We start from the raw sequence: 14985 nt of genomic DNA, 5'->3' as shown, positions 1-14985 counted from the left end.
GTGTGCAACGATAGCTGTCAGTGACAATTAATTCATCCTGCAGCCTTGTGGATCCAAACGGTCAGCCTCGGGCGCATGTATCAGCTTGTTTTTGTAAGATGGAGACAGGTATCAATATTCTCTTCTTGAATTGAAGCGATTATTTTGTGTTACAATGTTCTGCAGTGTGAAAGTTTCATTTGCTTTATTTTTTATCCATTTTTATCTTTTATTCAGGAAAGCTAGTCACAGCAGGTGTACGTGGAGTGGGATTTAATGTCTTAGCTTATCTTGAAATGATGCACACACTAGTTAAACAGTCATTTGCATAATGAGAGAGGATAAGCAAAAGTTTGAAATCAACTTTAATCTTCCCAAGGAATTTTAACTAAGAAAAAAAGCTGCCTAAAATGACAATAAAGATGTTTTCTGGCTCAGGTCTGCCTCGCTACATTTACCTTGTTCTTCTCTTTCAGGAGTTTCTGACTGACAGCACCCTCACTGTGATTACCTCCTGACACTTTTGATATCCAAGATTTGGCTGTAAGTATCTTACACTAGTGATATTGCTTTATGTGCATGAGTCGAGGCTCTGAGCCAATACCGTGAATTTAAAGGTTGTGAGATAAAGAGAGAAAGAGAAGGGGGTAGGAGGAGAAGAAGGTGAAAGAGGAGGAGGAGGAGGAGATTCTCCACTTCATCAGAGCAATCCGGTGTCATTGCGTTGACCGTCCTCTTTAGAGGAGACAGATCACTGCACATTGTGAGATGCCTCCATCCTCTGCAGCTTCCCTCTCAGAAATATCATCCATTCCTCGCCATTGGAGAGATGCAGCCCTGCCTCCGCTCCGACTCCATCCACTGAAGGCACGGCCCAGATGGCGGCCTGTCTATGGCTGGATGCTCTCTGAAACTGTCTGCTAATATAACACTCTGATGAGCTGTGGGGTGAAAAGAGGAGAAATCTGTTTATTATCATAACCACTCGGTAGATATAAAATTCTTTCCACTTCATGCTGGGGTATTTTTGAAGAGCATTCCTGGATTAATGGTGAAATCAAAGAAATAAATCACAGCAGCACTACTGTATGCGTAAATTGATGTGACTCTTGCGTAATCTCATGTTTAGACTCCACTAGATGTCAGCGTGAATCGTTGTGTGTTGGGTTTTCCCAACTCCCCCATCTGTTCCTAGAAAAGCTCTGCCTGTGCCAGGGAGGAGGGAGCCCGCTGCAGTGAGTAGCTAGCCCGGAAGGCGTGGTGAGGATGAAGGTGCAGCCCACTGTGAACAAGCATGATTTACTGTAGGATCAGCTCCTCGTACGGCCGTCTCCATCATACCCTGCACACTCCAGCACTCAGCTGATTAATCAGAGTCATTTCCATGAGTGATAGAAGCCTCGGTGCCTCGGGGGCTACAGAAAGCTAATAAAGCCCGGCGGACAATAGCCACGCCTGGAAGGACAGTTACTGGCCGCTGCCTTTATACCGGCTCTGTTTCTGTGGCCATCTGCCTGTTATTCAGCTCTCACTGCCCTGTGTCAGCCTCATCGTTATTAACATTGATCAGCTCGGCATCCACAGAATGAGAATTTAAACCCTGGGGACTTGTGGGGGACAATTAGTAGTTTGAATATTCAGCACGGTGAGAGGGGGAAGCTTTAAAAAATGCATAGTGATGTTTTTTCTGGAATAACTGGATTTAAGCTTATTGATTCTTCTGTATTACTTGGTCTGGAGCAAGGCATCTCTGATGAATGAATTCTTTCTGCAATCAATAGCCACAATAGAATAAAAATTTGCATCAATTTTAGTTGTGTTTTAGTTGCTCTTCATTCGCAAAAGGAAAGCAAAAACAGTGTAAAACAGAGACACACCATTAGCCAGTTTTACAGTTGGACCTTTTTGGGAGAATCACCCATATGCAACTTATTTTGAATACTTAGACAAGTATTGCTGCAAAATAAATTGTTAACAGTATCTCCTGAATGTCCCCACATAAAGTATCCCCTGATTGAAAAACCTCAGAGTTATCTCCTTCTATTGCAGTCAACAGTCACTCTGCTCTTAATAGAGAAATGTGCCTTGGCTATATTCAACGATAAGTCCCAATGTCCTCACATGACTACCTGCTGTTTAGCGGCTTTTGTAGCTTGTTAATTTTCATAAAATTTGTCAAATATGAAACTAAAAACGTCACCTAGCATAGCCTTAGCTGTTGTATCAAACAGTACCAAGACAGGCTACCCGGTGTCTTTTTAGCAGAAAACTGGTGATTGAACCGGTGCTGTGTAACTGTACACACTTCTCACAAACAAACTGTGGCCTCCTGCGGAATTTATATGAGCTAAAAGCCAGCAAGCACTTTTTGGCAATGGGATGGATGCCGTTCTCCCTGTTGAAAGTCACTGTACTATTAGAACAAGTTAAAAGACACTGTAAAGTGAAATCCAAAATTTTTGTCTTAACACACTAGGTATGTTGGAATAAGGTTGCTGTAATGTGAAAACACTGAGCTTTACATGTGACTGAAATTTGGATTTGGACCATAAGAAAGTTTTTCACCTCTTTCCTGGCTGAGTTTAATTTTGACGGAGCAAATATGTGGGCTGGTGATGTCACAAACCTACAGTTGGGAATAGCCACGTCCCTCTAACACCACAATATAAAATAACAGAGCAGTTCATCTCAGTTCAGTCTGTTGTTAGCTGATTTTCTTTTGCAAGAAGTGTGTGCAGTTTTGAAGGACTGGTTCAATCTCAATTTTTGGCTAAAACGAAGTCAGTTAGCCTGTCTTGGTCTTGATTGAAACAGTGGCTGAGGCTAAGAGACAAACGAGGATGGTGACAGATTAAACCAGAAAGAAAAAAGAGAGTTAAAGCAAGAAGCCTGATTAAAAGGAACAATCTAGTTAGCAGAGTGTTTGTCCCTGCATGTAATATTGATAACAGCTAACAGTGTAGCATCAGGCTATACCAATAGGGCACCTTGTCAGAAAGCGTGTTGCCTTGATGGCTCCCGGTGACTTTGCAGGCTTCACCACCCTCTGATAATAAATGCATGCTGTCTGCTAGTTTGAGGGGTTGATGGAACAGCTATGAGCATTTTCTGACAGAACAGTTACAATCAGAGACCTTCAGTATGCAGCAAAGCACGTCAGACCAAATTCCTTTGTAATATTTCTTTCAAGTGACCAAAGAAATTGAATTTTTTCCTTGCCTAATGGTTCATCTTTCACTGTTTGAATAGAATGTTCACCGCATTTTGTAATAGCCTGAGCTGACACCTTTGAACTGCATTTTTCCAACAAAATAAGAGCCTCATAAGAAATATTTTCTCTATGGTTACCAAGAAAGGCAGACAGTTTCCACATTTTATGAGCAAGAACTAGCAGATGTTTGATATTTTTGCTTCACATTTGATCACAAAAAAAAAACATTCTCTCACATTTATAAAAAAAAACGAACTTGTAGATTTACAGTAAATTCTGGATATTTTCTTAAGAAAATGGCCTTTATTATTTCAACTAACTCATCCACGAATGCATTAACCTGCCTCTGAAATTACAGAAGAGCTGCATTCTGTCCTGTGTACCTACATTGTTATCAGTGTATCCCCTCAACCTTGAGATGTAAAAACACATATTGTAGCAGTTTTTCTGAACAGCAGTGAGAAGACACGTTATGAAATGGTTTCTCTCTCTCTCCCTGACAGATCTAAAATAGGCCAACACAATGAAACACAAAGAAATGCATTGTTGCACCTCCTCACATCTGCAGCAGCACATCCCAGCACTGAGACAGAACCAGATTTAATCCCTGACAACCAGCCACAGGGTTTCATGTTTACTACACATACATGAAGGCAGCATTCACCAAAAAGATCAATGCTGCTCTGCCTCAGTCGTCCATGTGAACCAAAATCTTGACATAAAAGATGTGTTTGCATGTTAGTGCATGTGTACTGTATTGCCTTTAATGTAAAATTTGCTGTTTTTACTTCCATATCATCCCTCCTGCTCTCTTTTATTTCCTAAGAGGCTCTGTGAAACGTCTCTGGAAAACAGCCACCTTGTTAAAGCAGTAATGTGACTTCAATCAATGCACAGAAACAAACAGCCTCACATGTGATTTTGTGGAAAAGGCTGGGTAAAGCAATGCATCTTAATGGCTTCCTGTAGTCATTGAATGACTGGCTTTAATGTGCGGCTGTGAGCTCTGTGCAGTTAGTCTCCACAACACGCTCTCCTTATTAAATATGTATTCTAAGTTGCACTGAATCTCTCCAGAGCCTTGGCCTGTTTAGTTAAAAGTAAGGTCTGATGATGGAGTTTTTTTGCCTCCTCAATGAAATTATTGTGATTATCACTAGATTATTAGCATACCTGCTGTCTGCTGTAGTTGTAAAAGTCTGCAGTACAAAATCACTATAATAAGAGCCGTCATTCCTCTTGATACAAACCAGTATCCTCTGTGTGTTATGTCTCACAGGACAGGTGCCAGTGTTGCTCACCATGGGTTTACCCAGCGTGCTATGAATCTCAGCTGGATCAATATCCCGTTCCCACTCAGACACTGAATCAGACCCCGCCTGGGTTTCAGGGCACTGGGCTGTTAAGATAGCTGGAAAAGACAGCACAAAGGAAATACAGGCTTGGCTAGGCCCTCGCAGATTCAATAACAACACCGAAATGTCATTTCACATTGTTGATGGCGAGGGAAAAGAAACGATCAGGTTTTATTTTGTCAGTGGAAGGCTGCCATTTTATTTTCTTTACACCAAACAATATGGAGGCAGATGTATGCAAGGAGAGCCGAAGCAGCCACATTTAAGGTTTGATCGTCAGTAAGCCTTAAGGCTGTGTTATTTTGTCCTGATTGTCGACAATGTCATAGAAAAAAAAAACAATGAATTGATCACACTAACAAGTATTGACTGTGTTGCCAAAGCCTGGTTTATCTCAGTCCTCTGTGCTGTGGAGCTGCATTGTTGTCAAAAACCTTTTGAAAAGGCATCATTAAGCCACAGCGTTGCACTGTGTGACATCTCCCTTTATAACAATGGATTTAGTCTATACAGCTTTTACTCAGTATTAAACACATTTACTCTATGTTATGCAAAAACTGAATATGTATCAAGCCACAGCTAAAAATAGTCCCTAAAAAGGCAGCATGAACTCTGTCGGAGAACAGATAAAAAACTCAGTTTATTTCCGATGTTGAAAGCTTTATTAAAAGCCAGTCTCTATGTTGGTAATAGAACTGGCTTTCACCATCTTTCATTAGTTCAAACATGGCTGAGCTTTAATGTAATTTCCAATTTAGAATGGAGTTTACACACTAACACTGAAGGCGTCACACCAGCTCAGATTTGTCCAACACAGTTGCACCTTAAATCTCACGCTTTGCCCATAGTAGGTGTAAAATGCATTTCTCATGGTATGTTGTGTTGAAAGGTAGGATGATGTGTAGCAAAAGGTTTTACCTGCCGTTAGCAGTGCTTTCACCTTGTTAGATTCTGCACTTAGAATAGTATGACATTTTTGTTTTCTAGTTGACTTTCACTGTAAAGCAGAGATAGTTATACTACTATACTAGTCTACTTCTAATTGACATATTTTTGAGTTGAAGATTTCAGAGTAGAGGATGCTATGTCTAGCAGTATTAAAGGGATTTTTAGGTATTTTTGAAGTTGGGTTGTATATTGGCAATAGTAGTGTCATCAGCCTCCAGTGATTTTAAAGAACATTGTCCCTTCAAACAGGGCATGATTGGAGAAGCTAAGCTATACAGCATAGCAGATGGATACAGCAGTTCTGTATAATTTAGCAAGTTTAAGGTAAAAATGGGCCAGAAAAAAATGCTGGCTCAATTGTATGTTATATAGAAAATCTTTGAAGCACTTTATTTTTCCCCCAGATTGCCTTTGTGTTTGGCACTATTTTGCAATGCGAGCTTCGGCTACCAGCTACGTGCTCCTCCACCTCCGTGTATCTGAACAGCTCTGGTCTGCAGACTTCATCAGAGGAAACAACAAGTAACTAAGCTAAAACTAATTGAGTTATTTCAGCTCAGTTTTCCACTACAGCAGATGATGCTCTGTTTTCATAAACTAAACATATCGTGCCAACTGTAGCTTGTCTGGTTATCAGCCTTTAGAAGAATAAAGTGACAGCAATGGACTTACTTGAATAACAAATTTCCGCTCAGCTCCTCTGTTAGGGGTTGGTTTTTCCAATTTCTCTTCAGAAAGTTGAAGAAGGTCCATGAGCTCTGGCATTCAGTAAGGCAGGGAACTCTGGATGGGGAGTGATGCAGGCTACAGGCGTCTATGAGTTGCTATGCTTGATCAGAAATGTCCTGAAGAAGTGTTGTAAGTCCCACTCATGAAAGCAGTATCTCTTGAGGGTATGGGCTCACAGTTTCCACACTTATATCAGCAGGTAAGTCCCTACATGACAAGACAAGCTCATCTTAAAAGATAGATATTTATACCTCTTATATGTATACTGAACCAAAAAAATCCCTAGATTTCTGCATTTTGAGAAAGTTTAAAATGATGAAGTCATGCGGAGGTTGCCATGTTTTAGTCCACTGAATATTGTGGCATCATAAGGCTTCAGTGGTCCTCTATCTCCATGCATTTGTTGCCCATCAAATCTTTTCTTGTGAACATGATTGCACCTTTAGTGAGGAGAAATCATGAAGGCATTACTCTCAGTGTAAATCAAAGTGAATCTAGTCACAGAGGCTAGAAGACGGTGAGTGGAGCTGATATTGTTAGTGCCTGCTGAGAAACAGAGCGAAAGAGAGAGAAGACCTGGGTTCAGCAGTGTCCAGGTATGGTTGACACCCTAATCCCACCTGGTCTGATCCTAATAATCCCAGAGACCACATGATTTATACAAGTAAACACAGAGCCCCATTCACCTTCAATAGCCTTAAAAAACAATACATATTTGGCAATATACCGCAAACACAGGTGCGTTGAAAAGCCAGACCTTTGCCTGTTTTGAATCTGTTTTGTTTTTTTAATGAATACAGAGACTCACATCATTAAATACAGTAGAAACAGAGGATTTAAAAGTGGACCAGACAACTTTGACTAAATTCTAATGTTGGAGACATAAACCAGATTACATGGAGCATTAAGAGAAACCTTATCTCTGCATTTTGTAAATTATGCAATCCAGGTATATATATCTGTTTAGAAAACAAACCAAAAAAGAGAATTAATTAATGCACAGATGGCATTTGCAGTACACCGTCATTATTTTGTTTTAAAGGTGAATGAGGCTCTGTGTTTAAAAGGTAAATTTGCAGATGACTTTTGACTGAGCTGTCTGTCAGTTTTCTAAAGTAAAATGCGACAAACGGGAGCAGTGGTGGACTTATTTTAAATCACTGTAACTGCATAGAGACACTGCAGTGGCTTAGCCAATACAATAAAGCATGAGATTAATGCAATTGAAAAATATTAGTGCACTTTTTACAATTAATGTGATGAATCTTAAGAACTCGGGCATGGTAGATAAAATATGTGAACGCAACCGTGCTTGAGCACAGGGTACCCATAATCAATAACAGCTGTAATTGCAATTCTAAATGTTTCCTGTCTTTTCTAAAGTCATCCTATCAGTGCTGGACTGACCCATATCATCTACTGAGCTTCACAGTAGATTTGGAAGTATGATGGGAGTTGTTGGCATCTTAATGTAAGCAAACCATCCATATTAGTGTGCAGAATGAGAGTGCAAGCATGGAGCATATAGAAATATCAGCATGAGTGGTTGCCATTGTTGCCTCTTCTTCTTTCTTCTTAGTGGATTTGCAAACCACACATGCATATCACCACCTACTGTAATGGACTGTATACACACGCAAGTGTGGTCAGGCACTGGATTATGTTGCTAATGTGAAAGCTCAGGGAGAGAGGAGGGGGTAAGCAAGACAATAGACAAGACTACCTAACATAAAAATGCCCTAGCCAGTTTCAGTGTGGACTTTGCACCATAACCTAAAGTGTAACTGGTGGATCAGTTATGTCAAACCCAACAAATTAGCTTGCAAATGAGCATACCCAGCAGGAAGGAGTTAATTATTGTGACACATACTGTTTGTTTTGATGTTATTGTAGAAAATAAGAACAAATAAAACACTGCCATCCTTATCCCTTAAGTTTCAAGCTTATGCTTGAGTCATTTTTCCTTATGTGAGCATTATTGGCATAGCTTTACTTCTCCTATAAATACCTGATCACTACCAATTCAAAACCAGCAGCCCTACATTACTGCATCGAACCAGTGCTGAGAAATGGCATTACTGAGGACAGAGAACAAATTACATTCTCCCTCCAAGTTGTATGTTTTGAAATTACAAGAAGCCATCTTGCTCTCCCTTCCATTTTTAACAGATTGAGACTTTATTGATTTCTTGTTCGGGCGCTCATTGCCGGCCAATAAGGAGGGTGATTCACTTAGGGGACCATGATAATTCATGGTGACACACAGTAATACCCGAAGGGCTCCAAACTGTCTGGTTGAGGGGTTGGTGTTAAGAGAAAAGGGTGCGTCACATCTTGTCATTAAACCGGCAGATTTAAGCAGAAGAAAGTGAAGGGATTGTGACGTAATCCAAGGGGGGGCTGGGTGGCATTGCTGATTATAGAGTGAGTTAAGAATTATTTTTCATATTCAAAACCTTCTCTATTATGCCTTTAATGTTTGTGGAAATCAGTGCAAGGAATGGGAAAGAATTTGTTCTGCATAGGTTTTAAAATCTCTTAGAAAATTGCATACATATTTCCATTTATAAACGGCATGCTCTGCTTGTCTTCACGCTGTTGTCCGTGGAATAAAACCTTCCTTGATGGCAGGGGGAGTGGTGCAATTCCAAAGTCATAATTTGGATAAATGGAGAGAGATGCCAAGAGCAAAAAAAAGACTCAGCAGCAGAGTACTGCTGTGGTAAGCACACAGCACATGACAGCTTGTCTTTATCCTATTATCTAGAGGTCTTTTCTACAGCATGTTTTTCCCTTTTTACTTATTTACATCCAGTCTTTTTATGCAGTAAGAACAAGAACGTGTCTGTGGAGTCCCCCGAGCGGCGTTGGAGTTTGAAAGCAGGGCTGCTTGGTTGGTTGGTTGGGTGGGTGGGTGTCCGTCGGCTGGCGAAGCATATGGATGCTTTTGGATCGCCCCTTGTGCGTTGGACCGGGGCACATATTGCTGCATAAGGCACCTTGTGAGCAGCATCACAAATCAGCCAGCTGAGCACTGAGGGCTGGAGTGGAAGGGGAAAGAGATGGAAGACGGAGAGAAGGCGAAGGGGGGAAAGGAGAGGAGAGCAGGGGAGGGGAGGGGGATCCTTTCAGTGACAGAGATAGAAAGAGTGGAGAGAAAGGGGAAGGAGGAGGAGGAGGAGGGGAATGAGCGAAACAGAGGTGGGGGTAGTCACCGACAGAATGAGTGAGCGCGTGTGCATGTGTATGGGAGAACAAGTAGTGCTGCAGTGGAAACAGTGCGTAGAGGACTGCAGTTTCTGGTGCTGATGGGAGAGCGGTCGAGGGACGTTGTTAAGGCTTTGTTACATTAACCCTCAATGCCTTTTTGGTGAATGGGTTAGTCTGTTGTGGACAGCAGGATTACGGAATTACGGTAGTGCTGGTAAGGGTGTATTTCAACTCTCCTCTCAGCATTGCTTCAACACTTCTCTCTGGATTGGAGTTCCAACCATCCAAAGCCGGGTGATGCTGCAGTAGTTGAGCATTTTTCACAGGCTTTCCTTATTTTTAACCATATTACAGGTAGTGTGCATGTTACTTCCTCATGCATGTGCTCCAAAAACTTTCATAATTCATTGTGAGGGGAATACAGAACATCCTCTGGGTCCTAATCTTCCCCAGCATCCAGCGATGAATCTTGTCCTCATGCAATATGTGTGCAATCTGTTTTTGGTTCCACATCAGGCTCTGTTTGTAGCTCTGGATCTAGATTATTCTCATTGATCATGCCTCATTTAGCTTCGCCTGGTGGGTGGGTGTAGTACCTCTTTCCTGGAGAGTGTCCAGGAGGCTGCCCTGCTGACAGATGCTTTGCTTACCCCTCTAGCCACGCCGGCACGACTTCCCTGATCATGAGAAAAAAACAAACAAGAGAAGCTAAAAAAAACCTAACACCTATATACCTCAGGTCTGCTGTGTTGTACCTGCAGTATACCAGAAGAGACACAAGCCAGGGTGCTCTGTACCTTTGGAGTGTGAGGAGCCAGATGTAAAAAGGAGTTGACAGTTGTGCTGAGGAGTATACAGAGTAGAGGGTGGGGATTTTTTATAAAGTGCTGCAGGATGCTTTTTTTTTCTGCTGTCTCTCGTGGGACATACAGCACAGGCAGCACTGAGGTGACAGAACCAAGGACAAAACAGGATGCTTGTATCTCTTCACCACCTTTTTTTGACTCCTGCCTGTCTGCAGGAGGCTGTTTATTAGGATAACAGACTTTTCATCAGATCCAATTGAAAGCTAACTCCTTAAATGAACTAATTGTGGGCAGATAGGGTTTTATTTTTAAGGTGTTATTGCGAGAAGGAGGTGTGAACCTTTTTGGTTGCAAAACAAATCCAAATATAACAAATTCTCACATCATGCTCAAAGAGAATTATTTATTACTCTGTCTTCAAAGCACTTGGAGTCCTGAAGTAACATCCTGAAATACAAACCTGCCATTCCCTCCAGTGTCTCCCATCTGTAATTATCAGGTTTTTATTTGATTCTGTTACGTGATCAGTCAGGTTTCAGGAATGTAGTGACGTCCAGGGATGGGACAGGATTTTTTGAATATTTGAAAAATAGAAGTGTTCATTTGGATTTTATCACATCTTCAGTTTTTTTCTGTTATTTTTAGTGCTGCCTGGTTGTAAGGCAGCGCTACTGCCAGATAGTGCCAGTAGCATATCTGAGCTAATAATTAACTCACAGGGACCAACAGTGTTGAATATGACAAATAGAGACACAGTTTATTAAAAGTAAAATGACTTTTGAACCATAAATCAAAGCTACTTACTTTTTTCTCTTCTGGAAGCTGTCCATTGTGCCATCGTAATGACGCTATCCATTCTTTCATAGCCCTTATGGAAGCTTTCTTGTGGGCCTGGAACTTGGGTGACTTTTTTGGGTACAAATCCACCCCAGTATAATTGATAATGAATGTATTTTTTTCCATTTTTAATCTATTCTCAATTGTTCTCCCACTAGCTTTGCATGCTAACCACCATATTTTATCCCATATTGCTTTGTGATGGGCTGTGACAACCAAAGGCAGGCTGTTACACTGTCGCATAATTGCACCTCTATTACTGTGCAGCTCATGAAGGAGACGGCTTGATAATGGAGAAAAAGGGAGACAGAGAGCCCTCTGTTTCCTTGCAAACAGGAACTGCTTTGAGAAATGGCACCAATAGAGCCAATACAAAGGAGCACATTCATAAATTTGTGACTATTTGAAGACTCCTTGTCACAGACTAATTTTTTTTTTTTTTACTTTTTGGTCTTCAAGAGATGAGAGAACAAGTTACTGCAAAAAAGTCTTGGTCATTATGGTTTACTATATGCCACACATAGATATCTTTGAGTTTTGATTTCTGTTTAGTTATGTTCTTTTGTTTTTATAGCCACATTACTTTTTAGAAATTCAAGTGACATTACTGCAACACACATATTCTTAAAGCTCATGTTCTTCTTAAAAAAAGGATGTTTAGAGCTTGACTGTGCACCACAGGGTTGATGTTTTACAAGATTTTTACGACAGTAAGTCCAAAATGGTTAAAAATAGCTTAGGGCTTGAAGCGTTAACTGCCATTAAATAATGAAAGAAGAAGAAAGCAGTACCGTAGAACCGTAGCACAACTTAAGAAACTAACTTAAAATTTCTGTAAATGACCTATCTAAGTGTGCATTTTACTTATATTGCCAAGTTAAATAGATTGTTTTTCAGTTGAAATTATTGCAATTGCAAAGCTAAATCTGTTCTGGCTGGGATGGATGGCATGGTGCAATAGCTCATGTATGCAGACAAGCACTGGTGTGCACTCTGGGTATGATACATAATCAATTTGACTGTTCAAATCCACAGTCATCTCAAACCATGGCAGGGTGACAGAGAGCTTTAAACAACTCAAATAATCCTCAAAGTGAGTAAAGTTACTGTCATGATGTCTGTTTCTCCCCATTGTTCTGTCTCAGTGCAAACTGCATGCGTCATAATATGATGTGACGTTGTATCCATGCTCAGGCCTGGTTAGGGCTGGAATAACGTGAGTGCAGACCAGCAGAGGACTAGGGAGGGGGGCAATTGTACTTCAGGGAGTTACAGGGCAACTGGTCCTGTAAGTGCAGGCTACGATGTACATCCCGGCTGGCAACAGCCCTTGGGATCCAGGCCAGAAAAGGTCCTCCAAGGGCTGTAGCAGTAGCTCAAAATGTTAGTCCAAATTTTGCAACGACTGTTGGAAACCTCCCTAAGGGGGCCCCATGTGAAAGCACTGTCTCATATTGTTGTAAATAACTGAATGCTGCTTGTCTAGCTTTCACAGCGGGCAAGAAATGTGGATTACTAAACTTTGGCTAGCATCACACTGCATTTGCTCTTTGATGCTTTAATTCTTTATATCTGTATTTTGGAATTAAAACTCATGATACACTCATATTGTGATATAAAACCAAAGCTAAGTTTTGTCAGGGTAGTTTTTTGTGAAAGAAGCCCCCTGTGTTTTTTCGGCCCATGGCTCTAACAGACTCGAGAATCACCCCTATGCCTATGTGTGAGAAAATGAGTAACATACAATTTGAATTACTGCCAGTGACTTTTGATTTTTAGTTTACTTTAAATGAACATCCCTAGTTGTAGATAAACAGACTTTGCAGCATACAAGGTATCAGGTTATATGTATTTTCAGCTTGGTGTCTACTGTACCTGCTGACATGCTTACTTATCCAATACCCACAGTGGAGGAGGCAGTATGATGCTCTGAAGGTTTCTACTTCTGTCAGGCTCTAAAACATTCAGGCAGGCTCATTAAGTCCGTACCTCAGGCGTCTGTTCCTATTGGCTCCCCACACTGAGAAATACTCTCTGAATCTCTCATACATAACCAGAAAAATGAGAGGATGCTTTGAAGTTCACCAATCTTATTTTTTTCCTCTGTGTGCTCCCTCCAAGAAGACAGCTGGAGTCCAGAGCTGGAACTGCTCAAAGACAAGGAATAAGACAAGAGGCTTATTCTAGCTATGCAGCCACCTAAGGTGATTTGCTCCAGTGAGTGTCCCCTCTTGCACCCACATCACTAATGTTGTTGCACTCCCTGCTGCTTCATTAGTTTGATGTATTTCCTTTCTCACTTATATTTGAATGTATTCATGAAGCAGAAGCGCGTTTAAAATGAAGAAGCCACCCATATCGGACTCTGAGATGAGTCAGTGGTTTTCTCCCGGACACATTAGCACAAGTATCATTGCAGTTGCTCAGCTGCTGACACTTTCTCACTCCAGGTGAGAAGCTGAGCCTTCCCAGTCTTGGCCTCGGCCCCATTTGCTGGCGTGTTTCTGGCAGCCGGTGGCAGGGAACGTCAGAGTTAAACGTTCAGATGCTGTCACCAGTCACGGCCTCCTGCTGGGTTGATGGCAGCATTTTCACCACTCTTTAATCTTTTGAGGGAAGGAAAAAATATGCCAATTTCTGTTGTGAGACCTCTGGCAGCATTTTTTTCTTTCCACTTGGAAGGGAAGATTTGTGACGGTCAGAGAGAGTGTAACACGGAGCAGGGTACCACTTTGCTGTGGAGAGGAAGAGAAATTAATTTCAGTGTGTTTCATCAGACTGGAGATGTTTGTGTAACACGTATAATGTTGGTGTCAAATCTTTAAAGTTATGCTTAGTTTACCACAAGCATTCAGAAGTTAAACAAAATTATTTTGGGAAACACTTGTTTGTTTAGAGGAGAAAAATCAGATGAAATGATTGCAGCAACCAGTTATGACCTGCTAGGGGTTAGTTCAGCTTAGTTTAGCTCAAACAATAGAAGCTAGAGGAATCAGCCAGAGTTGCTCGGTTACACTCAGACAACATGAAACGACTAGTCCATCCAGATCTGAAATTGACATGTTCTCCATATATATTTTGTAATGCGTAAAACAGTGTTAGGACAATGAGTTTGGAGTTAAGCAATGACCAGTATCATTCAATTTTGGCCAAACTGCAACGCTGTATTTGAAAATGATGCCAGTGCAAAAGTGCAAACAACTGAATTTCCTCAAGTGTCCACTAGGGGCTGGCTTCAAAACCACAGGGAGATGTTAAACTGCCCATTTTGACAGCAGAAATTCACATTTTGGCAGCAAAAACTGAATGTGGTATCAGTTGCTAGTCTCTTTATTGTTGAACTGTACAGGGGTTGAATTTTCATAGCTCATACATTTTGATTAAAACATGCACAGTAAGCACATCTTTGCACAATTAAAGTGATGTTTGGGATCTTTTTACCAAGCAAAGTCAACTCCTCATAGTTAAAATTAAACAGCAGCCAGTTAGCTTAGCTTAGCTTGGCACAAATACCCGAATTAGGAGGGATCTTCTGGAGTGTCTTTGTTTAATAAGGGCACCGACCAAGTAGCTATAGCTTTCCAGCCTGTCATTCCAGATGGACTGTTTTACTAACCGTTGCATGCAGTATGTTGGACACCTCTATGGGCCTACAGATGGCATTTGGGAAGGGCAGCACCTTTCAAAATAAAAACTCAGAGGCTGATTCAGAGCAGACCAATGTGAGGTAGTAAAGGTTCAACACCAGTGAGAAGTAAACTACATCACATGGTTTACTTTCAGTAGAGCCAGTTGGTGAATCAAACTTGTGCAAAAAAGCAAAAAAAAAACCTTTTCCACTGAGACAACCCATCAGTGATGTTCTTTGTTCTTCTTTTAATGGAGAAATGTCCAGTTCTGATACAACTAC

The 14985-nt window shown here is 41.1% G+C and overlaps 1 protein-coding gene across 5 annotated transcripts in view; it reads left to right on the top strand.

Moving 5' to 3' along the window:
- Window positions 1-14985, top strand: part of LOC121517640 (synaptotagmin-2-like) — a 111160-nt gene that overhangs the window by 51755 nt on the left and 44420 nt on the right. For 4 of the 5 annotated variants that reach the window (XM_041799581.1, XM_041799584.1, XM_041799580.1 and 1 more), the window contains one exon: window positions 456-522. The gene's annotated coding sequence lies outside the window, so the exon portion shown is untranslated. Of the gene's footprint in view, window positions 1-455; window positions 523-9505; window positions 9647-14985 lie in introns of those variants that run through there. The other variant, XM_041799583.1, reaches the window with a different exon arrangement.

Source organism: Cheilinus undulatus, linkage group 11 (assembly GCF_018320785.1).
Source record: "Cheilinus undulatus linkage group 11, ASM1832078v1, whole genome shotgun sequence".
Lineage (NCBI taxonomy): Eukaryota > Metazoa > Chordata > Actinopteri > Labriformes > Labridae > Cheilinus > Cheilinus undulatus.
This window is presented reverse-complemented; position numbering and strand designations above follow the sequence as displayed.